This window comes from Lineus longissimus, chromosome 9, assembly GCF_910592395.1.
Source record: "Lineus longissimus chromosome 9, tnLinLong1.2, whole genome shotgun sequence".
NCBI classification, from domain to species: Eukaryota; Metazoa; Nemertea; class Pilidiophora; order Heteronemertea; family Lineidae; genus Lineus; species Lineus longissimus.
Window position 1 is genome coordinate 18960701 of NC_088316.1, and position 24783 is coordinate 18985483.

The following is a 24783-nucleotide window of genomic DNA, read 5'->3' on the forward strand; positions in this document are numbered from 1 at the left end:
CCCCCCCCCCCCCCCCCCCCCCCACACACATACATCTGTAAAAGCCAGGGATAAGTCAATGACCGACCGGGTGGGGTTCAGTTCGATATCCTGGAGCCTGGAACTTTTATATCATTATTCATTGCTCGAGGGAAACGCTCACGCTAGCTCCAACCTTAACCGCCTCTGCAACTACGATTATTCGTGACCGATATGAACCATTCTTGCCGTATATTTTTGCTGAAACACTGACATAGTAAACAAGAATTATCAGAATCCATAGAATATAGAAATTGACAAGCTCCTAGCGGCGAGTTGGTTACTCAGAGTCAGAGTTTGCGCGGCAGATGCGCTGCTGCAGACCGATCGTTAAGGCAATGCCGTTCGGATCATGCGTTTTAATCCATAGTTTAGATTATTTCATTCATGATCTTCAAATTCAGGGATACGCTCTGGACAAAGTTGAACTACAGGTCTTGATTGTTTTCGGATGTAAAAAGCTGAGACAGTGGTAATTGGAAACTTCTGAATTCATTTGGAATACATGACTTTGCCGGACTATAGGCGTTATTCAGAAATTTCGCTGAAAACGGTAAGCTGTCTTCTGTAATCTCTTTGTCTTTATGTACATTTTCGTTTAAGTCACTATATACAGAAGAAACTTCATTGCTACTGGACACAACTCTTGAAAAGTTTGGAATCTTTATGCAGGATTCTGACAAATACATTTCTCAGCTATGTTATGTGAAGCTGATTTGGCGCAAAAATGCAGTTCGAGATTTTACTTCTTAAGGGAAAATGGAACTACTTTTGTTCCCACTCTGTTCAGTTGACTTCCATGGGGTTTGTTACTCTATTAAGGGGACAAGAAGTGCGTTAAGTGGCAACGTATGTAACATTGTTGAATACATGTACAGAGCAACAGCTGTTTATGATCACACAGATTGATTTTGTTCGAGCAGCACGTACTTGTCTGCGCTGAAGTGTACACGCCACATTATGTCTTGAAATGAAGTCAAAAACCACATAACTGTGCAGGTGTCTAGAATACGAGCATCAGATACGTGTATATTTCAAGTTTGATGGATTGCGAATATTTCATGCCCCGGTTTGCAAAGGTGACGGAAAGGCGCAAACGCGCGACTTGTGATCTGCGGCGGAACTACGACAACATGACGATTTCGATAGGAATGCGTCCACTGATTGTTTAAATAGCAATCACTCATGTTGTCATCGCTCCGATGCAGGCCCCGACACGACTAAAATCGCTGTTTTGCGTGGCGCTTAACGGCCACTCCAACGACAAGGAACCTATTTTGGTACCCTGGCTGTAGGGTTATGGAAATGCGTCATGATGGTCAAAAACGTCAAGGTGATCAGGTTGGTTTTCATTTCGAAAGAAAGAACACTTCCCAATCCACAATGACGTTTAATCGAAAATGGATAAGAAAAGCCCAGTTAACTCAACAGTTACCTTCCTCAGTACATTTTGTATTTTTGTATTTTCAAGCTGAAAATTAGCTTACTCTGTCTATAATACGGTTCTCTTCACAATGTTAACATGTTGATGGAAGCACCGGTAATGGCAAACAGTGCGATTCGTTAGATTTGGCAGGTGAGTAGCCGTCGAGATACTTGGGAGAGGAAATGCATCTGGCGGCCGGTTTCCATCAATTATATTGCTTTGAGCTGGAATGAGAATATTCTGAAAGTCATGCAGACCACCATCCGGCGTTAGAATCTTCGGTTCCGACCACCATCCATTCGTCGGATTATCCTCACTTTGAAAGAGCGGTACCTTTGAATGACTGAAAATAATGAAACTTGCTCACAATAGAATGAAGAAGACCATCTCGCCATACCTGGATGTAGACAGCAACAAAGTTTTGGAGAAACCTTTGGCAGACCCATGGTACATGAGCAATGATAATTAGCTTGGAGAAATCTTTAGGCGGACAGAGCAACAGAACCGTACCATTCTGATGAGTTATTGCCAATGATTCGATTTGTAAGACCGGGCGTTTTATCGCATCACCTCAAGGTGCTGTTAAAACGAGAATCGCATGATTTAGTCTGTCAGCTGAAATGTACTACTGTGGCTAGAAGCAATGACAGGCCTCCTCGAATATCACCGCCGAAGGAAAAGAATGTTGAGAATGATTTATAAACTCTTCAACAGCTATGCCGTAAGCTGAGTTTCTCTAAACGGTATGACTAGCTAATTATAGTTTGATTGGCAGATAGAACTATTGCCGTTGACAGATTTTGAAACCATGGCACTGAGAAGTTGTCACCAGGGAATCTCATATATATTCCAACTCAGTTCTCTATCGTCCCTTTATAATAGAATCTCATCAATACTGTGAACACTGGGAGGTAATTGGCGGCGAGATCATCTCGCGCGGACAGGTCTTCAAAATGTTAATTTTGTATGTGTTAGTGGCTGGTGTCATGTGCGACACAATGCCTTGGCATCCAATTTGCTTCCATCCCTCTGGCTTCACCCTTTTTCCTTCAAATATTCCACGGACCAGGTTTTGGATCGTTCGATCACCTGGCGGCGCAATCCCACCTCTATCAGAACTTTATCGGCAGTTCTTCCTGTCTCTCCGAAGGCAACTGTCTCTCATGCCTGCTTATCTACTTTCTAGCTGATGCCACACCTTCCCCGAGGACAAGTGCACTGAAAGAGTCTACGAACTACACTTTCGGCACTAATACTTTTTTGCACGAACATTAGAAGAAAAGCAACATCCAAAATCGCCCGATCTACTTTCATTAACAAGACTAATTTCTCAGGGGAGTAATTTTTCAATAGGAGCAGCTTCGCCTTTGATTGATTAGCGTTACCGCAGATGAATTATGAATCTGTTCAATTATCAAGGAAGTTATTTACAATATATAAAAGGGATAGCTTTCCACAATCATGTAGCTATAATTGTGACAAGAAAACTGAATTACCTTAAGTGGCTCGTGATCATTAATTTCTGGTTGATAATAAAGAGAACTAGGTTATGATTAAAGAGGCGCGAAATTTTAGCGGTTTACAGTGTTAATCGGAAAAAAAGGAAGTCTGCGCATAGCTACTCAAATAGACTACAACATCGCTCTAATAAAGTTCCTTGATTATGGTAAAGGAAACGTTATACCAACTCCCTGGATTCCTTTGCCAAGAGCTCACGCATTACAGTTAAACGTTTGTAACACACTTTTTACAGGTCTTTCATCAGAGGTTTCTGTAATAATCGGACTGAAGATACTAAACATGGATCAAGTATGATGGACAGAAACCCATAACTGTAGCACTCTATCCAATGAAGCCACCTCGGTCATGTTTGCGCGTGGACTGACGGGGTCTTACATCCTTGAGGAGATTTTCTATCCATTATTTCGGTTGCCAGAAGCAAAGTGAGGAAGTGTCCTCATTTCGCATCAGCCACTACACTGTTTGGGCAAGCAATAGGGACTCCAATTAGCCAATGATGCCTACTTATCTTCAAGAATTCCTTGAAGAGGGACGGTCTCCCGTCGAGACAAGTTCCAATCATTTCGTGTGCAAAAACCAGGAACTTGGAGTTTCTTTACTTCGCCTCAAGCTGTCATCTCATTTGACTAACTGCATTCTGGCTTCAGATCAAATTGACGCAGTGCCGTCTCTTTGATTGCTATTGGAGATACAACAAAATTCCCTCGTCTCCCAAGGCTAGTTAATGAATATACGGCTAATTGCTTTCCTGGCGTTTTTCCTTTTCTTTCCGACAGTTAATCGATGATTGGAGAGAAGAGATAGTCAGATTTAGCTGTTTAAACACCGGTCGTCGCCCCGTATCCCAAGGAACCGCTTATCTTCATAAGCAAGGTTTTTTTGGTAATATGAGCCAAAAGCAAAATACACGGAGAGAAAAGCGAGGCAAGCAACCGGTTAAAGCATATTATCTCTGTTTGATCAGAGATAGACTTTAATTCCAGGATGTCCGTTGATTTCCTTCTTTGTCTTTAAAGCTCTTCGAGGCGAATAAATATGCCTATGGAGAATATAGAGAACTAAGGATCGATATTGTGTGTATATTCAGTCATCACGGGCAGATTTATTGATAAAGAATCGCGTCTTATTTTATTGACTGAACGATAACACTCTGTTATCTTGGTTATACAAAACGTGACGTGTTGAGACATTCCGTTGACAACCAAGCAACAGCCTTGAAAGTCCATTTCTGTTTCCAATTTGAGGTATCCATACTTGATGCAATTATACTTTCCAAACAATAGAGCACACACGAGTGGAAGAATATGGTAACAACGAGAAAATGATATAGAATGTACCAACAACTACATGACTATAATCACAAGAGACATTCTGTTGCCACCCAGCAACCAACTCTGAAGTCCATTTCTGTATTCAATTTAGAATGTCCGTACTTGCTGAAGCTGCTATCACACAAGAGAATTGCAATAACGAAGTTACAATACAAAAATGTACCAGTAACAGCATGATTGATTGTATAATGGTTACAACAACACATCACTTTATCACAGTCGCCAATGGTAAATGTACATGAATACGCACCTGATGACACCCGCTTCTCATGCATCTATAGGAAATCATAATTACCGCGCATGACGGCTTATTACAGTTTTTTCCAATTTGTCCCATTGCGGAAAAGCTTTTAGTTCTCATTGACGAAAATACCAATAGGAAAGGTCAGTACAGTACAGTACAAGCCAATGCAGATGGTTCTGAATGAGGCAGAAATACGAAGGGAAACCTAGACTCATGACGAAAATGGCCTGATGTACGCTTAGTCTAAAGATTTACTGAAACCCGCGTCAAGGAAGGTGCGCTTAAAATTTTGAAATCGTTTGAGGCTTTTAGTGGAAATTAGAATTATCTCGTCAAGCATCTTGTTTTCCAGTTCTGGTTCATCCTAACTGAAGACCAAGGCAGCAAAAGAGTGATTCAATGAAAGAGCTAAGAAACTCAATTGTCATTTCTGAATCGTTCGCTCATTGATCAAGGCCGCTTGTTTTGCCCAAATGCGACCTTGTGTTCCAATAAGTACGCCAACACCTGTTTTCCAACAAACATAAAACATTTGTCCAGGCAACGATCAGGTAAACGAAGATATATTGACATTGGCAAATATAAACACAATCACAGTTCAAATTTACTCCCGAGCACCACAAGTATCATTTGTGGGAAACTCCCAGATGCGGGGTTCACTGGAGCCAACGAACAATGATCCACTCTTCTCTGGTATGTTTTAAGCTTCAGCTCAAAGGGTATCAGAATATTATACTGACATGAGTCTTTTTTCGTATGCATAATCCATATATGTCTGATACTGCTAATCCTAAATGCGTAAGTGTCAACAGAGGACGATCTGAGTAAGCACAGGTTTCCGGTATTGCATGGGGCGAGGTTTTGTTATTACGGCACGCCTCATTGCACCCACTCGATGCAAAAAAAACTTGCGTCGAGTTTCCATGAGAACTCGCCGAAGTGGAAACCTGGCCTTGGTATTATAAAGTCTGTATCGGCCGGTTAGGGTCGCGTTAACTCCACCGATAACATTTCAGAGGTTGCGCACCGTTACGACTCCCAATCCGACTTCATCTCCGAGATAAATTGACAGTTAACTAGGAACATATTCGATTTTATATATAATCTAATTGACGACCGTTTTCCTATTGATATTCTGGCATCTTCACAATAAAATTACAAATTCCAAATTACACCAGGACGGATGAAATAACAATGTGTAAACGTCCGTCAGTTCAGTAAAGTCGAAGTTGTCATAAGACGACTATTCTTCTCTCTCAAATGAGCTGTAACTGATGGGCAACATCCCTAATGGAATAACCCAGTCACGCCTGCGCCACGACGTGTCCCGAGGGCGAAGTCTGGTCAAGCTAGTTTGATCATGCATTATCAATGTCTGGCTTCTCAAGCAGACAGGAAAGGAAGATCAGCGACGCGATCTGGTTAAAGAAGTTTAACTTTTTTTGGTCCTCTAAGTTAACATCCATACCTCTAAAAGCTCTTGGCTAGACCATGTACCAAAGCAACATCAACAGACTATGGCAGTGAACCGAAAGACATGATCGATTATACTTGTGCCGCCAAAAGCCGATTCTGTTTGTCAACAGCTATAGAAGCTCTCTAAGATCAGCGATCCTGAATTCGTGACTTGACACCACTTTCTTTCCCGCCTTAGTCGACAATACGTGACACGCTCGGACTAAGGACAACGTGTAGCATGCAATATGCATCATTCGACGTATTGATTATTGGTTTGGTCAAAGGATTCTCCTTTCCTGAGGCTTGCTAGATACCAACTGAAGACAGAACAATACAATTTTCGATGGTATATACACAAGATTACTTCAGTCACATTGGTCCCAATGAAATCGCCCCGTCACTTATCGAAGTCTGGCGGTCACTGGCTGATTATCGGTTAATGGAAAAAGATTATCATTTCTCGCATCAGGATAATGCTGATCACTCCGAAGTTATTTGTGCGGGGCGACATCGATCCCGATGAGGAAATTGGGCATTTCCGTAGGTTAACCTGAGGCCAGGCGCGACACGATGATCAAACCATGAGTTTCCAGCAACGACTGTGATGATGATTATTCAAAGATTCATAGATAGTCCATGGTAGAATCGATGATTGATCACTATCATCATAGATTATGACAGAAAATTTTACCTGTGGTACCCACTTTAAAAAGAAACAGCGATTATAATCCGCTCGTTTTCAAAACAAATCTAATTTCCGGATCGATCAAGCTACCAAGACACCCTCGACTTTTAGTCTGAAAAAAGCAGCGAAAATCCGGAAATTAGTTCGTCATGACGAAAAAGAAGACAAGAAAGGGTTTTTCAGCGAGTTAAACTGATGGAAATGCCATGTATCTTGAAGAATCAGGTCGAAAAAGTCATTCACACTGCAACTAAGAAGGGCACGTCAGTCCAGCAAATTTCCATTTCCGACACCACACGCATCATAACAAAAACTAATGAAGACTGATAATATTTTCTTACACGTCATTTTGTGTAGACATTTGTTGTAATATTCTCATATCTGGCAAAGAAGGCTTTGAGGTGCAGCAGGTTAATATAACGGGAACACAATCTGAGTATTACGCAACACTGACCCGAGTACTGCCGATGTTTTACGAGCAAGCAATGAATGGGCTAGCAACTTTTCGTTACCTTGTCATTGACCACATGACGGTTGTACTAAGATTAGTCGTTAGCGGCGTAACACGATTGTCTTATTGACTTCCCCGCACAGCTCGACAGATAAATTGCTAATGACCCTATCTATTTCTTCTGTAGCAAAGTACGGGTGGACCCGTAGCTTCGCTGTCGCTGGAATTACCAAGTACATCTACGTTAAAGCTATTACAAGTGATAAACTTGTCCGATTCGTGAAAGCCGATAAATAAGTAGATGAAGATGGACATACGTTCCGCCACTCCCGGAGGAGTTTTGGACATATCGATCAAGATGGTGGTTATCAGCCTGAACAGACATCTTGACTGACTAGTTAGCCAATCCAGATAGTTCAGTGACCAGGCAGCTGGACGAGCCAGCCAACTTTATGACAGGGCTGAGCAGACTTCCTCGCGTGTATAGTCTGCCATTGACGAAATCAGTAATCTGTCGTGCGTGTTTGGAAACAAAAAGCTCTATTCAGCAGACTGATTTTGGTAATATCAATATCGGGTTGCATGCGAAAAGGTCCATATGTGACCACAAAATGGCTCTTGTTCACAAATGATGTGTTTAGACAACATTTCGCATCAATTTAGATTAATGGCGAATACTCGTCAGAGCCTCAACTGACAAACAGCAGAACAGAAAAAAAGCATTATCGAAATGCAGCGTTTAACATTCAAATGGAAACAGGCACTCTGAACACAATCGATGGTGTGGTACTTTTGAAAAAAAGATCCTTTTGAAGAATATTACGTCAGCACTTTATCATGGGAGTATACAATGTATCCACGCACGGCGAAATGATGAAATGTCTGGTCGCTTGTCTGATAATGGATAAGCAGACAGATGTTTTTCCAATAATTATATTTCTCAGACCTTCTTTTCGAGTTGCATTACTGCCGTATTATAGAAAAACCCACGTTGTGACGTTATTGCATTTCCGATTGACTGCAAGAGAAGATGGGTGATTATTATTTAGTCATCCGGGATACCATAATTATTGTAAACAGGCTACCATTTCCCTGTCTCCCATCAACAGATGAATTTTTCTTTTTTGTTTCTTATGGACAACACTAGGCCTAAATACAAGTAGAATATTAGTAAAACATGATGAGGAAATATTTAGAAAAAGAAAGGCTGAATTTGCGTGAACTTACGCGGTGCCCGATTGATACCACCGTATTGTATGGGGAATACATTTCCGGAAATAATACACCAGCCTGGTCTTTTGTGAGGCATATGATGATAAAAAAATATGCTTGGTGTCGGCGCTTTGAATTTACCCCTACCGCCCACACCATGCTGTATTTTGCCCATAAGATGCTATGTTTAGAATCATTTCTTTGTGCATCGGTTAAATTTAGATATCACAACAATTAAAACTACTGCCAACTTCCCTAACTATGGGCAGCAACACATGTTAAATTGGAACAGAAAACATCATAATTCCAAAGGATTGTCAAGCCAGTGAAAGGAAAGTGTGATCAGGAAGCAAAATTGTAATCTAGTCTTGTCAAATAATCGTTTATATTGCTTTTGAATGTCTACATGACTGTCATGATTGAGTTACTCAAATGACAAGAACCATGTTTTTCTCCATAAGGCTATACTATCATCATGGCATTAATTTTAAGTCCTAATTTGCCGTCACCACCGGCCGCAAAAGCCTCATGCTTGATTGCGAACATTGGAGATCTATTTTCTGATTGACAAGAAAGTATCGTGTATCAAGTATCAAGGTTAAAATATGCTTCTTTTGTTCCAAGATGACGATATTCGTTAAAGAATCTGTGGCCAAAGGGACCGCGAAATCTTGTCTTTGAGTTTGCACACGGATTACATTCCGTCTGATGCAATATCAAACGGCGATCACTTCTGGGATGGGGCAGGTGAAGCTTCACGATTTGATGTTATTGACATGCTTTGAGCTTTGTTCTGCGATGAAGGGGAGCACAAGCTTTCCCTTCAATCTTCACCGTCTGTAATCATGGTAATGGTCTTTGCTCTCCCATGGCAGATAAAGCCAACGGTGAGGATATATGAAGATTTCACCACTCTTCAGTTCCCGTAAGAGTTGTTTTTGAAACAGCTCTATTTCAAACAGACTTCAATACCAGCTGTGCTTCTGCGCATCTTGAGACAACAACGTTATTCTAGTAATCCCAGTAAGAATGTGAACCACACCGATCCTGCTGAGGACGAGCCAGTCTCAAAGTTACTTGCATACGCCAAGTGGAGCGCTTGTGAGCTCTGTTATTTCATAAGAGCGTAATGAGATTCATGGCAATAGCAGACAGACCTCCCTATCGTCTCAAGCACCAAGACAGTTCTGATCTCCTTCAAGTACGTCGCGGAAAAAATCACAATATACCATGTTGGGACATCTTGTCTTCAAAAAGTTCGCCTGACAAGCTTGGTAAAAGATTTGAAAAGTCATGGCATCAAGCACCCTGGCACTGCTACGTACCTCCTACTTATTCCAGGAGCCCGGGTAAATAACTTCAATGAGATGGAAAAAGCATAATGTGACAAGCTAGCGAATACTTTGCTCAGCCGGTGCAGTACAACACGGCTACCTAACAAGCAGGGGTAAGGGATGGTGAGCTCAAGTTTATCATCAATCTTCCCATTGGGATTGTTTGACTATAATTAACTTTATCTTCCCGCGGAGTCCTGTTTAGACGACGCCAAGGGAAGATGTATTACCATCAGGAATAAAGCCGCTGTAGCTTCCCAGGAAGACGGTTAACTCAACTCAACTTTAGTGACAGCTAGCCCAATGTTGATGTATTTTCAGACACCGTGTCTTCAGCAAGATCGGCCCACAAGCTGCAAAGCTAAGAATATGGATTTCCAAAGAGAGTTGACAGTAAACCCATGCTTTGACAAGTGTTCGATTATAATTGGTTTGCACTTGCCGCAATATCTTAATCAATTGCTGTCAAGGAAGGGCATGGTGCTAGCTTCGGGTCCAATAGTTATCACATCATTAAAGTTTCGAAGAAATGTGTCGACATGTAAAAGAACCGCGACGTCGGCTGATCTTCACTTTGACATTTGTTGTAATTCATCATCCATTGCAGGAGTCTCTTCCGACATCATGATTGTCTTGGGAGTTAAAGTCCTTACTGGAGATCATTAAAGCGATCCAAACATTAGAACAGAATCCTGGTTTAGACAAGCTGACGAAGTAAAGATATTTAGTATTAGAGCTAGTCCAAAAAGTTCTGTATTCACAACCAGATGACAGCTCAATTTAACAATAACCTGTAGGGTTCTTCTTTTTAAAACCTGAACGATTCTTGAATATTTGCCAATGAAAGCTTATCCCATCTGGCGTTTAAACGGATTCGTTTAAATATTTCATCCTCAAGCGTTTCTTGATTGGCTTCATTTAACATTCGATGTTTGGAAATTGAGTTGAATTTGTAATCGATGCTTTGATACTGAGAAGCAGACACGTTCCAAGTTCAACAAGGTGGTAAGATCAAACAGAGGTTGATCAAGGTGGTAAGATCAGACGCAGGTTGATCAATGAAGGGCTTGAGTACTGTCTGCTCTCTACGTTTAGTCATTCTTTGGCAAGAAAAAGGGGAGACTTTCGGTTGAGGCGTGCTCTAAAGTTGAGTAAATTACTTAATTAACTAGAGTGTCTGGGCATAGGTTCCAGTTGCCATTGTCATGTGATTAAGTAAAGTGTTTATCATATTCCCGAAACGCTGTAGGATGTTGGTAGTGACAGTTTCAATCTTGTAACCAAGTCATGGCTTATAAGAAGCATTGACGTGCAAAATAGAATCGAGGTAACAACAGACATGACAGATGGATCCGACCAGCGATTACTCTCCAATAGAGCATTGCATGAGTCGGGGATATCTTGCACGAATCCATTGAGGTTACTTTCCAATCACCAAACATATACCGATTGTGATTTTAGATCAACAACACGCTGGTAGGAAATAAACTACCACCGAATTAAACGATTGAGCAGTCACCACCTTGCCACTGAAAGACATGTACGAGATTGACCATCGGATTTCCGTAAAGGACAACGAAGACATAATCTGATACGCTCCAAGAAGTGATACACTACATCACGAGGGTGGTATCTTTAATGTCCGTTTGGCCGCTCTGATGGAAATACATCACTATACCTTTGTTAGCTGGTGGATCTGGGCGTTGGCATTAGCGATAACCCCGGTACAAAGGCCAGGATGCAGCAATACATCACTTTCCTTTTGTCACCCAATGAAGCCTGTCGTTGACGTTGCGATAACCCCGATATCAAAGCCAGAGTAAAGCTTTATAACGACACGGTCGTAGTAAGATCATAACATGCTGCTTTCTACAGGACTACAGCCCTTTTTTGAACAGAGTCCCAAGGGAGCTTCAAATTTGATATCATCCAATTGCAGATTGAACAAAATCCACATTTTGAGTTCGAGATCTATAAAAAGCTAATAAATCAAATGCAGAACCAGATAAAAGCTTTCAAAGAAGAGATGTCTCCTTTAGATTTATTGCTTTCACTTGCACATATTATGTAATCCACGAAATCAGTTAAATCATGGTTATATGACATAAGTCCGGACTTAATGTGCGCCGTCTCTGATTGACTGACAACTGGAAGACATCGAAGCGTATTCTCCGATTGATTGATATCTGGAAAACTTCGAAATGATTTATGGTTCGAGTGAAAGGCATAAACTGTTTGCTCAAACATTCATAAATGGAACTTTTCGTCATCAAACAATATCTAATACCGTGTCTAGGCTTCTAGATATACGCCGATTCTGATAGTGTCTTTTGGATTTTTTAGATAAAGGACCTGCAGAGCTCGTCCAATAAGATACGGAACAGCCGTTTCTTACCTATAATCCCCTTCCGCACATTGGCCAATGCTATCGGTACTTCTTTTGCACCTTCTGTGGCCACAGTTACCTGTTTTTAGCAGCAGAAAAACACAAAGGATTTTTTTTATCTCGGCTTTCTAATCCACCAGAGTTATCTTCTCGTCATCGCATTGTACTAAACCCATTAGGGCATCCATGTCTGGCGAAACCAGACCAGCTTCAATAAGAAACTCTTAACGCAACCAATACAAATCATGTTACGAGGAATCGCAGGGTTTTTATGACAGTATTTGTGGTGAAAGTTTTTGAACCCTTTTTCAATGAAAAGCTCATATTACATATGTATCCGATTTTTAAAGTTGGTATCTTAGGCAAAGAAGTAACTTATTGACGTTGCTATCAAAGATTTAATGCAAAGTGATAATTAAAGTTTACCTAAGATGCACACTTTAAGCCCCTTTTGGCCCTTTCTGGAACCTTTTTTTAATACCATTGCTTTGTGACGGGCGGAATTTTTGTGCCAGACAGAAATATTGTTTTTGGAACCTCGGATAACTTTTTTTTTCATCCTGGATCACTTAGAATTCATCGCGGGCCTCCTCTGTAAGGAGTGTCACTGTATCAGTCTTCATCTCGCCAGAGGGTCTTCAGGTAATAGATACAGATCAATTGTTCCAGCTATGCATTATCACAGTTGTTTTTTGCCATAAAGACACTGTGACCGCTTTCATCTCTGGGGCTGATCTTGGATTTCTCATTCTAAGCACAGAATTAATTATTGGATGAGTGCAACGGTTGGCGGGTATGGTTTGAGTTGGCTGGAACAGATCGATACGGATACTGTTTTAATGATGACTAAGCAAATTTAACCGTCGGTTATTATGCCTTACTTAGAAGGCCTTAATAATCATATGACCTCACAAAAGTACCAAGCGTCGTTCTTATGACGAAGACACAACCTTCACACACGATCATCTCATCCAAGGAGATTCTGCAACTTTTTAAAAAGTTACTGGCGAGGAAGTCACTATCACTACATCCTTTGTATATGTGAAAGTCAATCAGGTCGAAAAACATAAAATGACCTTTTTTCTGGCACGGCCTCACAGCAGGTCCAATCTTCTTTGATATTTTGTCACCATCATTATCATCAATCAAGATATTCTTTAAACTCTCCAGGGCAAGCACTTGCTCCTCAGGGATTGGGAACTACATGTAGTATTTATTTTTTTCAGTGAACGTATTCTCCTAGCTTTTGATGAGATTTTATGAGGAATAGTTAATCTTACAAAAAAAAGAAATGGAAAAAACAGCCCGCCAATGCAGGCAAGATCGGTGCACTTACGTAGGAAATTGTAGTTTGGTGTCTCTGGACGTAATTGCTTGAGATTTGACGCTGATTTCGTTTAATGAAAGTGGACCCTCACGTCTTCTCTGAAACCAGTCCACTTATAGAATGCAACCGATGGTGCCTTTTTTAGATCGCCATCAAACTGGAATAGTCCCCTTCGTTACAGCGACAGCTATGAAGAATTGTGTTCTTACGGACCCGACATTGATAGAAAACCCCTGCTGTTCAGACGAAATACTCAAATCCACCGGGTATCAATGCCGTTTGATTGAAAGAGCTGAGAGCAGCATAGATCATGACCACATGCTGAGAGAGGTTAATCAAATCAATCTGAATCTAATTTCGCGAGGGACTACAGTACCTCGACACCGGCCCAAGGGCACTGATCAACGGAAAAGCAAGAATAGCACAATCTCATTCTTAAGAAGGCTTTATCCTCGCAAAAGAAGACCCCTTCGACGACCAGTCCCATTAGGCTTGATGGGCAAACTCTGTTGATCTCATAAATGTCACCAGGATGCCCAACACCGAAGGCATAATATCACAAAATATATAAAGGGACTAGCAATACTATTAAAGCCATGTTGTAGGCAACCTTCATGACCATAGAGATGGGTATGGGTTGTACATCTATAGGTTTGCCGTTGGACGTCTTGGCCATTTAGCCATGATGGACATACTCTGTTAATCTTATTATGGGGAGTCGAGACGAGGTGATGAGCTTGACCACAAGAATCTCGACGATGAGGATTTGATGTTGCCATTGTACTCTTTACTGGGCCATCCTGTCTACAGTTTACAGGATGGAAAAAAACTTAAACAAGCTACAATGCTGCCCAGGTCCCCTTCCAATATCTTTCCTTGTTTCCCTTTTCTGTACAGCTAGATCTTACAAGATCCCCTGGTGCACTGGCGTGGGAGTGGCCAGCTGATACGAAATAACGTACCGTGGGATTTACAAACCGACACGCCGAATGTTCTGTCACGGACTATCATGTTCCCTCTCAATGTCACAAGTAAATTAACCACACTTTGCCAATTCTGATGATCCACGACCCTTGATGTGAAATAACCCGCCGGAATACCATAACAAAAAAAGACCGAGATTTGAAAGCTGCTTTGAGGTTTTTTTCTTGTGTTTTTTTCTTTAGAACTATTATGTCGGCCTTGGATGACAGATTCTCTGACTCTGCTGGGCAGATAACACTCAAGAGAGCTTTGGCTCCATGATATGGCATTTTCTAGATGAATAAGCAAGGCAAGGCCTCATACTCCAAATAGCATGTTATATTTATTCATTTGCTAAGTACCCCATGGCGAAAGTCATTCCGGCGGAGATGACTAAGGAATCCACTTTATCATGAGGACAGACGGAAAGACTATCACTGGGTGGTAAGACTATGGTGTCTTCTCGTGCGTATTTTTCGTAAGTGTAGTGTTGTTGGATGGCTAAATCTACAGACACATTCATATACCGCAAGACGCTCAACTTCGTGTATATCAGATTCAGTTCAGAAGGCTCAATTAATTTGGTTTCCGATATTGGTGATGAATCGTCCTATGTTGTTTACGTAAACTTGTTAATTATAATCTCGGCTAGTTGATCTCCATGTCGCAGCAAAAGGCTTGAGGTGACTGCGGGTGTTAACTGTCTGCACTTCTAAACTTGAACGTTCGCTAAAAGTACACAGTAGTTGTTCCCAAGGAGTTGATCCTGGTATATCAGATTTTTGTAACTGTCAGAGAAGTTCGAGATTTAAATTGAACGCTCTCAGCAGTTGGATCAGGGTACATCATTCGTTTATCGTGCTGCACTTCCCCTAGTTGGAATCCATGCTCTGGCACTACTTATAGGTTAACCGACAATAACTGCCTGAATGGTGGTAGATTGCCTTAAGCTTTTATCCATCAACTTTACTATCCCTTCTCGTTGTTGCTGATGATACCTTTCTGTGTACAACCAGTCACCCCCCCCCCCCCCCGATCTCTGCATGACATAGGTCATAACCCAACTCTCTGATCTTCCCGAGCCCTTATATCTCTCTTCCACTCTCATGACCGATGGGCATTGTTGCGTAATAACGACATTCACAACGACCAGATCGCCTCGCCGAATAAGGAGAACACTTACGCCAAGTAAACAGGCCCTGGTCAAATGGCTCTCGTGAAAGTAGATCCTAAATTGATTCAACTTAAACTAACGAAATGGTCGTCGAGAGCAAAGGTTCAATTAATTGCCAACTCTTCATTGGTTTATTCGACTACCTTTCAGAATTTGATTCTTATGCAATACTCTTACAATATCAAGCGTGGTGATGAGATGGTCCTGGTATTACAAGATTAACTAATGGTCCTAGTAAGAAAAGATTACCTCCGTTTAAACCATCTTGATATGCCATCGGCTCAAGTCTCAACGTCATCTCCAATAATCCGCACTCTCACCCGATGTCGTTTCCGTGTTATCGCCTCGGGGCAAGAGGTGCTATCTGCTTTAAGACCTCTGGCTGGGTAATCAAGAAGACAATGAACGCGCAGTACCAAACTGACTAAACAGCGGCAAGGGACTTTTTATGGGGTATAGTGAGCTGATGAAAAGAACCACAGAATTTTTGGTCGATGACGGTTGATAATAGTAGGCCGTATACCAAAGACGAAGGATGTAAATGGATTTTATCGACTTTTTTCTTTTGAAACTTTCCCCGAATTTTCTTGCAACTAAAAGTATTCAGAATGATTTAAAAGTGTCGCATAAATGAAGAAACACAGGACCCGAGGACACCACAGACCTTTGTGCATCGTACTTTGTCGTTAGCACAGCTTGTGCAACCTGTCCACGACCTCTTTGAATGACCTCTCTTGATTTATTGTATGGAAACACTGAGATGGTGGATCATCGGAAAGCGGCACACTGGTTCTTGTACCGGTCTCGAAATCGTTTTACAATTACCTCGTCCATTTAATTTCTAGCCAATCTGATCCCCCACGCCTAACGGGCATGATCTTCACACATGGACCTGACACATTGATCAGATACAACTCAAAATCAATTTGCCGCATGGGAGCATGTCATGAATAGAACGGCGCCAGTCGTGACTATCACGAATGGACTAGGACACCTGCTGACCACTACTCAGTAAGTAAGTACGGTCACACAATCAAAATGCCATTTGGGTCGGTGATGGCGGAAACTTCCAGAAGATTGGTGGATTGATCAAACCTTCGGGAGATTACCCCTCGTTCATAGATTTATCAAAGCCATCTTGAAATCACCCCGGCCTCCCCTGGTCGTATGTACACGTTGACACCCGGCGGTGCCATGATGATAAACCCTAGAGAACCGTATATTCGCCAAAGCCTTCTTGGATTCACCCTTTGTATAAAGATAACCATGGCATCATCTGTATAATGGGTAGGCTTCCTGTCAGCCTCCTTAGCTGATACTACTTGTGCGGTGACATGCGACACATCTTATGCCCTGATAAGATGAATACGAATATAAGATGGCTGGCTTTATTCGAGCTAATGGGCCTTGCATGAGCTTATTACAGGCTTGGTACTAACGCGAGGCGAACGTACTCCATCAGAAGGGAGACATCCATATTATCTTTGGTCTAAGACGTGTTCGAATCATTCAGGAGAGATATCGACCTCATCTGCCGCGTCTCAAAATATGATACGCTGATTATGCATTACGACGTCAGCTTTTTCGGAGGACTTACACTTTGTGCCAACAAAGAACCAGCTAATGTATTTACAAACTTCTTTCATTACAACATCCATCATTATCTTTGGCATTATCTTTGCCATTCATCAATTCAGTCCTGCACACTATGATTTAGTTGCAATCAATCTGTTTCTGAACAACATGATTTAGTAGCTATAATGTTGGGATGGTCTTCTTCCGTTCGATGGAGACTGACGCGAGATAAGTCTTTTTTTAATCGCTTATGACCAAGTAGAATGAACATTATATCAGATACATCGATACTTAATGACATACATCAAAATAAAGTACCTAAGATTATAGTTTTTCAAAAGATAAATGGGTGGATAAAATTCAAAAGAGAAAAGACTATGTAGTATTGGAGGGGGACTTAGACGATCAAGGGAACGGAGCTTCAATTGTCAAAGACTTGAGCTCAAATGCTTTCAATTCGGCGAGTGACCAGCGACATATGAGCGATATCGTTTCATTACCAGCTATTGCGGGCCTAGCCAATCAAACCAATTAGTGCACCTGCTTAATTGGTCCTGGCAAGCCTAATGGAAAATGCATAGGAAATATCAATAAAGTTGGCTTTTTGGGTGGGGTGTAAAAATAATCCCAACTCCCGACTTCTGACATAATTCTATATATGTCTAGGTATTTACTAGCAAAATTTGGAGTGATTTGGATGGAAATTCGATGTGTCCATCTATAGGTTGAAAATTTTGGTAAATCTGTAATGCTTCACTCGTAGCCCGTAGTGTAAATTCCTGAGAAAGTGGGTTTTGGGGGCTTTTCTAGCTGCCCTAGCTCCGAAACTATACATTTGATACAAACTCCCGACTTCAGACGTGGTTGATATAACTCTTAGGATTATATTCCTTAGATTTCAGCTTTATTGGAGAAAAATTCATAGTGTCCATATAGGGGGGTTGAAAATTGGAGGATTTTCAATTTTTTTCCCAACAAATATGCGAAAAATATTACTTTCCACCTAGAATTAATCAAAATTTCGCAAACTATCATAAAGTACTTCCTTGCAACAATCATTTGTGAAGCTTTCAAAACTTTTGGCTGATTTATTTGACCCTAAATCAGCAAAAACCAAACATTTTAGTGTTTGTATGCACCAATGCACAGGAGGCTAATTGCCAGATTAATTCACACCTTTCCAATCTCAAACAATAGGAATGATGGAGTCTCCCTCTATTCAAAACAGAGTGTGCTAGGCCCGCAATAGCTGGAAATGTAGAAATGACATGTCGATAACGAAATTTCAACCTTTATGGCTGTGCGATATACTAACAGAAACATAATCGAAAAATTAAAAGCATAAAAGACAAGAATCTCTCTGTCAGGCATTCTTCGACTTTCCTTCTTCTTCTGCCTTGTGGATTCTACGCCGATACTTGCTTGGTGGTGCTTCAGACGGGCTCCCTCATTTAGAGTGCTGCCGATACATCTCCACCTGCGCTGAGGACCTCCTCCGCCGCGGCGGCTTGACGAGCTCTCTTTTGAAACTTGCTGCTGTGACCTTTGAATCTGCGATATGAATACATCGGATTAGTACATGTATATAACAGATCACAATAGAAGACCAGTATAAAGTACATTTCACTTTCTGAACATACAAAAGGTGCATTACTGGCGACAACACTGTCATTACCATAACTATATGCCACCCGTTATCTGAGTATTGAGTAATTTCAAAGCTGATTTAAATCTCTAGTCCATAGCAAGACTCGTAGAACAGCAAGAGACCGTCAGACTATTCGGCCAAAAACGTGTATTGAACACAGAGGTCAGCCCATCTTCAAGTTCAATCAAGTGAAGTTTTAAAGCAGTGTCAATGAAGCAGTATCCAAGAAGCAAAGGATAAGGGATATTGTTATCCTGATTAAAGCAATATACTAAACACTGTCCTCAAATTCTTTGTTTCCTTATTCATTGTCCGGACTTGGGTATATTGGGCTCAGAGCTTTGGTACTTCAACAATCAGTGCTTCATGGTTACCAAATGAACTGCTCTGCAATCGTAAAAAATACATCAGAATGTTGTCTTGTGCAAATAATATTACTATCATATTCATGATATTATGATATTACCATAAGATTAATTCGAATTATTTTCACACTTTTCGTTTTGTCATGCAACATATTCGACATTAAACAAGTAATTTTGATTTTAGTGAAGTTCCTTTTTCCGAACACTTAGCTATGCAAAGCAAACTTTGCAATCCTCTTATTGATATACCAATTCAGAATCTAACTTTTGGGCTGTAACCTTGAAAGACAGCGTCCTAAGGTTTGGTAACTGGTAGATAGGTATACGGGGGAGGGGATGGGGACGGGGGGGGGGGGGTGGTACTGCTATTCTGCCTGAGTAGGCCTATGCTCATGGGATTGGCATAAAGTAGTGGTGTGATGTGTCATTGTAAGTTTACAAAGCACTCGCATGCTCAATCAAGAGATGGTGTGTTCCGTTTCTGATCAGAATCCGTCAGGTAGCAAGGCCTATCGACTTGTAACAAAAGCTTACAAAACACTCGCATGCTCAATCAAGAGATGGTGTGGTCCGTTTCTGATTAGAAGGCCTATCTACTGGTAACAAAAGCTATCCAGGAGGCATTGTGAGGGCGAGGACACGGCATGAATTGATCAAATTATTACATCATGTACATGTAATTATTTCCTACCCAATTGGAATCGAATACCCGAAACAACAAAGAAGCTAGTGAATGGACTGTGTATTATTCAGGAGGCATTGTGAGGGCGAGGACACGGAATGAATTGATCAAATTATTACATCATGTAGTTTTTTCCTACCCAATTGGAATCTAATACCCTAAACAACAAAGAAGCTAGTGAATGGACTGTGTATTACAATGCACGATTGTCCACAATGGTGAAAGCCTGCATCTGTATTTATTGACATTACTGTAGATTGAACTGACCTACCTGCTCTTGTACATTTGAAGCGAGGGATCGTCTTTGAACTTCGGCCACTGATAGTTAGGAAAATAGCCGAATATCGCCGATGGTGATTGTGAATGGTCACGTGTGATTGTGTAATTTTTCTCTTTATAGATGAAATAAACAACAAAAAAAATTTAGATTTTTGATTTTTCGCATCATCATAGTCTTTGATTATCGGATTTTAGTTTTATTGTCAAAACCAACTTATATGTGCTTTAGGTGATCACTGGAAATAAATTAAGATCAGTCAAGCATTTGGTTGTTTCTCGTATTAATGACGTTATGAAGCTGAAAATGTACCCCAAGGCTTATAATCTTTCCAACAACACCGGTAATGGAAAAGGGAATAATCCGTTTTAGCAGTTAATATAGAGAGAGACCCCACATATGATATATTACCGGCTATATTTAGTGCCACTATGTGTTTGTGATAGCTCAAAGCTTAATTCTGTTTAGTTTCAATTACGCCATAGTTATTGCGAGCAGTCAGATTTTTTATAGCTTTTTGCAAATATTTTTGTGTTTGTATGTAAGAAAAAATAATATTTGAAAGATTTTGCAGGATGATTTATTAAGCTTAAAATTTCTCATCGAGACCTTAACCCGAGAGCTCGAAGTTAATCGCTTCCGGAAGGCGAATAAAAAAACAATTTTGTCCGGAATTAGAATTTCACATAAAATACGTTAATGTTCGGCGGAATAATTCATGTGTTATTTGTGCTTTATGCTAATTTTTAATCAGTGAGGCGATTTCTCTCAAATACATCACGAAATATATATACGTAAATGAACGTGAACTCCCTTTAAGCCAATAATCAAATTTTAGATAAGATTTATTTGGAAAAGGGACTCCAATAATTATTTAGGAAACTTGAATGGGAAATTTAAAAAAATCATGTATCTTCTTTGATGGTAAATGCTAAATAAAAAGTTATTAACGACATATTGGATCATGCCAAAAAATGTAATTAAAGTATTGTTGTGATTTTATGTTGTTTTTTTTCAATGACGTCATTATCAATTGTCCGTAAATAATGATTTTAAGCTCTCAAAAATTGCTCCAGTCATTCATCCGAATATAAAACCGAAACATTAAGGCTTATCGATGATGTCAAATTCAATGACAGCCAATCATGGGTCAGTAATCCTTACTTAGCCAAATCCGCCATGAACGAATCAAAGAAGTGTGGGCAATTATGGTTTGGTAAAGCTTTTAGTCTAAAATATGGTGCACATTTTGAAAAGAAAATTCTATGCCTAAGTCGTTAATAATATGAGGTAAATATTGATGCGTTTTAGTCTAAAGTATAGTTTAGCAAAATATTTCTAAAAAGTTACAGGACTAAATCATTGACATATGCAATGAATTTTGATGCGTCATTACATGTACTATTTTAATGAAATGGCCAGGGCTCATGTGCTCACCTGTCGTCAATAATAGAGTTTAGGTCGTCGTAATGGTTACTCAGTGGTCAATAATAGGAATATGGTCGCGTTATGGTTACAGATAACTTGACCTCAGTGGTCAATAATAGGAATATGGTCGTCGTTATGGTTACAGATAACTTGACCTCAGTGGTCAATAATAGGAATATGGTCGTCGTTATGGTTACAGATAACTTGACCTCAGTGGTCAATAATAGGAATATGGTCGTCGTTATGGTTACAGATAACTTGACCTCAGTGGTCAATAATAGGAATATGGTCGCGTTATGGTTAAAGATAACTTGACCTCAGTGGTCAATAATAGGAATATGGTCGCATTATGGTTAAAGATAACTCGACCTCAGTGGTCAATAATAGGAATATGGTCGTAGTTATGGTTGCAGATAACTTGACCTCAGTGACCTTGGGAATTGGGTCAAGGTCAAAATATTTCTCAACACTGTTAACCTCGATCTGATGAATAAATCACAAACATTCATAGGTTTTAGAGATTTTATGACCTTGACCTATTTACACCAGAACGGTAGGCTACACTGACCTAAATTTATGTCAACATGTACAGATGCCCAATAGGAGCCGACATATCAAATTGAAGTGTCTAGGACAAATAATGACAAAACGAGCTAAAATAAAAGTCCACATATGAAATTTGAAGAGTCTGTGTCAAATAGCAAAGATATGTGTCACCTTCCAGTGAAATTTTAGGATCTTAAAAATTCTGAACTTTGACCTCTATGACCTTGAAAAGTAGGTCAAATCCAAAAACATTGGCCTCGGAAATAAGGTCCACTCGAAAACCCGTATGATAGGTGATGTAGCCTGACATCATAGGCCTACACCCAACATGACAATTTCGGCGCTCTAGCTACAACCATTAACTACAAAATGGCAAAAAAAGAATTTCAAGATGGCCGCCTGGAGACGAGAAAGTCTAATTGCGAAAACCAAAAATACGCCTGGGCATATTGCCCAAAGCTACAATCATGCAAGGTTTCAGCCATCTAGTCCCAGCGGTTACGAAACGTGCTCTGCTAACGGACAACCGACCGGACGACTGACGACGGACGACGACACATCCTGCACATACATACAAAATGGATCTGTTTTCTGTGTAATCTGATATCATTCTTCATGCATACCAACCATGGTAACCAACTATTTTCCTCAAAAGGACTAAGCCCGGCATCAGGGCTTTGTTTGAAAGAGCACGGAACAGCAGATGGAAAGACTTCCAGTTTCATTTAAATTCCTCAGACGCACATTCCACGACTGCAACTTCCTTCCTATTGATATTTTCTTTACGTTTTACTAATCTACCGAAAGGAACTTGTCAAAAAACATTAACAAGCCTGCGGTGATGCGATTTACTTGTAATCAAAGCATCTTTTTTTCGACAGGTGTCTTCGTAATTTCCTTTAGAAGGAAGTTACATGCTGTTCACCTGAGGCGACTTCTGCTCTTAGTGAAATTCTAATCTAATGTTCAAAGGAAGACTGTAGGCAAGAGCCAATTGGGCCACAAAAGATACATATGGTCGACGATACGGTGTCTCCACTAAATCGCAGTAGGACGCACATCGGCACTATTTACGCCTTTGAACTTTTAAGTCGATTCAGACCCAGTCCCCTGTTCTATGAATACAATGAGTCACTTGGAACCCACCTATTGTATCCGCAGTCCTGCCTATTGTCCCCCTTTCTAAAGGTTAGCTAGTTCAATTTGGCCCTTTCTTAACAATTAGCTTGTTCAGCGGCCTGACCCTTGCCTATTGTCCTCTTTCTATAGGTTACTAGTGGCTTATTCAACCTCGCCCTTGCCCATTGTCTCTTATATAGGTTGGTTGGAATGAAAAACGACTAAACACATGAAGCCATGTCAGGAAAAAGATCATTCTGAAAATCCCTGAGACATTCGCCCTCATTTGGTGAAGTACAGGCGTACATCCCCTTTACATCAGCACCGAGATTAAACTATCAACCTCGGTTCTAATACCGTACTTCTATTATTTGTATGAATGAAAACCGCACTCTGATTTCTTAGAATCGAGGTGGCAGTGCGCACCTCGAAGGAGACACTGCTCTCTCGTTGTCGGCATGATCAAATGCAAGTCATTCTCCAAAGCAGTGATAACATTCAAGCACAGTGTAGGACTACTATCACTACTATCCACTGCGCCGGAGAATAATGCGCGTTTGGATATCATTTTTTGAAATTCCTAGACTCAAATGTAAGCGACGCTCTGATTGGGCGCACTTGCTTCTGCGCTGGCTACTTCACCAATGAGGGCGAATGTCTCTGGGGTTTGTGTGCAGTAACCTCGGATTTCCTCAGGATGGAAAAAGATGTGCCTTACCTTTTGGAAGACTACTTAATAGGACATCGTCCAACGTATAACGACCGAATAATCGACTTCTAAGATTAAAGAGAGAAATATCTTAACACTTTAAAAGACACTTTCAATAAAGCTGCTGCTTTCGACAAAGCAATACGCAAATGTGAGGGGCGCCGGGTATCGGTTGCCTCGCCGATCCAGACCAACAGAACCGCACCCCATTTGCTCTTCATTGGGAATGTTTTATTTCAAAGCACAGCACGAAAGTTAATCTTTTACGCTGGCCCAAACACGAGAATTAAAAACTAAACTTAAAATACCGATTGACAACATGAAATTTGATTTTCTATTACGCAGACCAAACCAGAGGATTGAAAATAAAATCTGAAGGGATCTATTTACAACATGGAATTTAATCCTCTATTACGCAGGCCCAAACCCTAGAATTGAAAAAAAATCTGTTCATCAAATTTGTGAGGAGTGGTCAAATGGCAAGGATCGACTGGTGAGTTTTTTTAGTGATTGTTGTATCACACTTCACAGTAAGAAAGAGTCCATTGGTTTTACGTAGGGGTAGCAAGTGTCCATATCGCAGCCAAGATACAACCCTGTGGGGTGGGGGACTTTATCCTGGCCGATCAAAATTGATCACCTCAAATAACAAATCACGATATTTTGCCCCCACCTCACAAGAATTCCGGCCGAGCTTAGCGCCTAAATTCCTATTATTCTACTGTAGTAAGCACAGAGTGTTATTGGTTACAGGTGGTATCTCAGTCAACTATCTTGGGACCATTTTTAGGTCCTTTTGGGGGGTCCCCAGACCCACATGCAACGGGTGGTACCCGGCAGACTGCCACATCTATTCATCTCAGATGACCCTTTACCCACTCCCACACTCACTAGATATTGGTAC

At 40.8% G+C, this 24783-nt stretch overlaps 1 protein-coding gene across 1 annotated transcript in view; it reads left to right on the forward strand.

The window, feature by feature from the left end:
* Positions 1-378: 378 nt before the first annotated feature.
* The window catches only part of LOC135494168 (galanin receptor 2a-like), a 50663-nt gene continuing 26258 nt past the window's right edge, over positions 379-24783 (forward strand). The window contains exon 1 of the mRNA XM_064782008.1: positions 379-571. The gene's annotated coding sequence lies outside the window, so the exon portion shown is untranslated. The remainder of the gene's footprint in view (positions 572-24783) is intronic.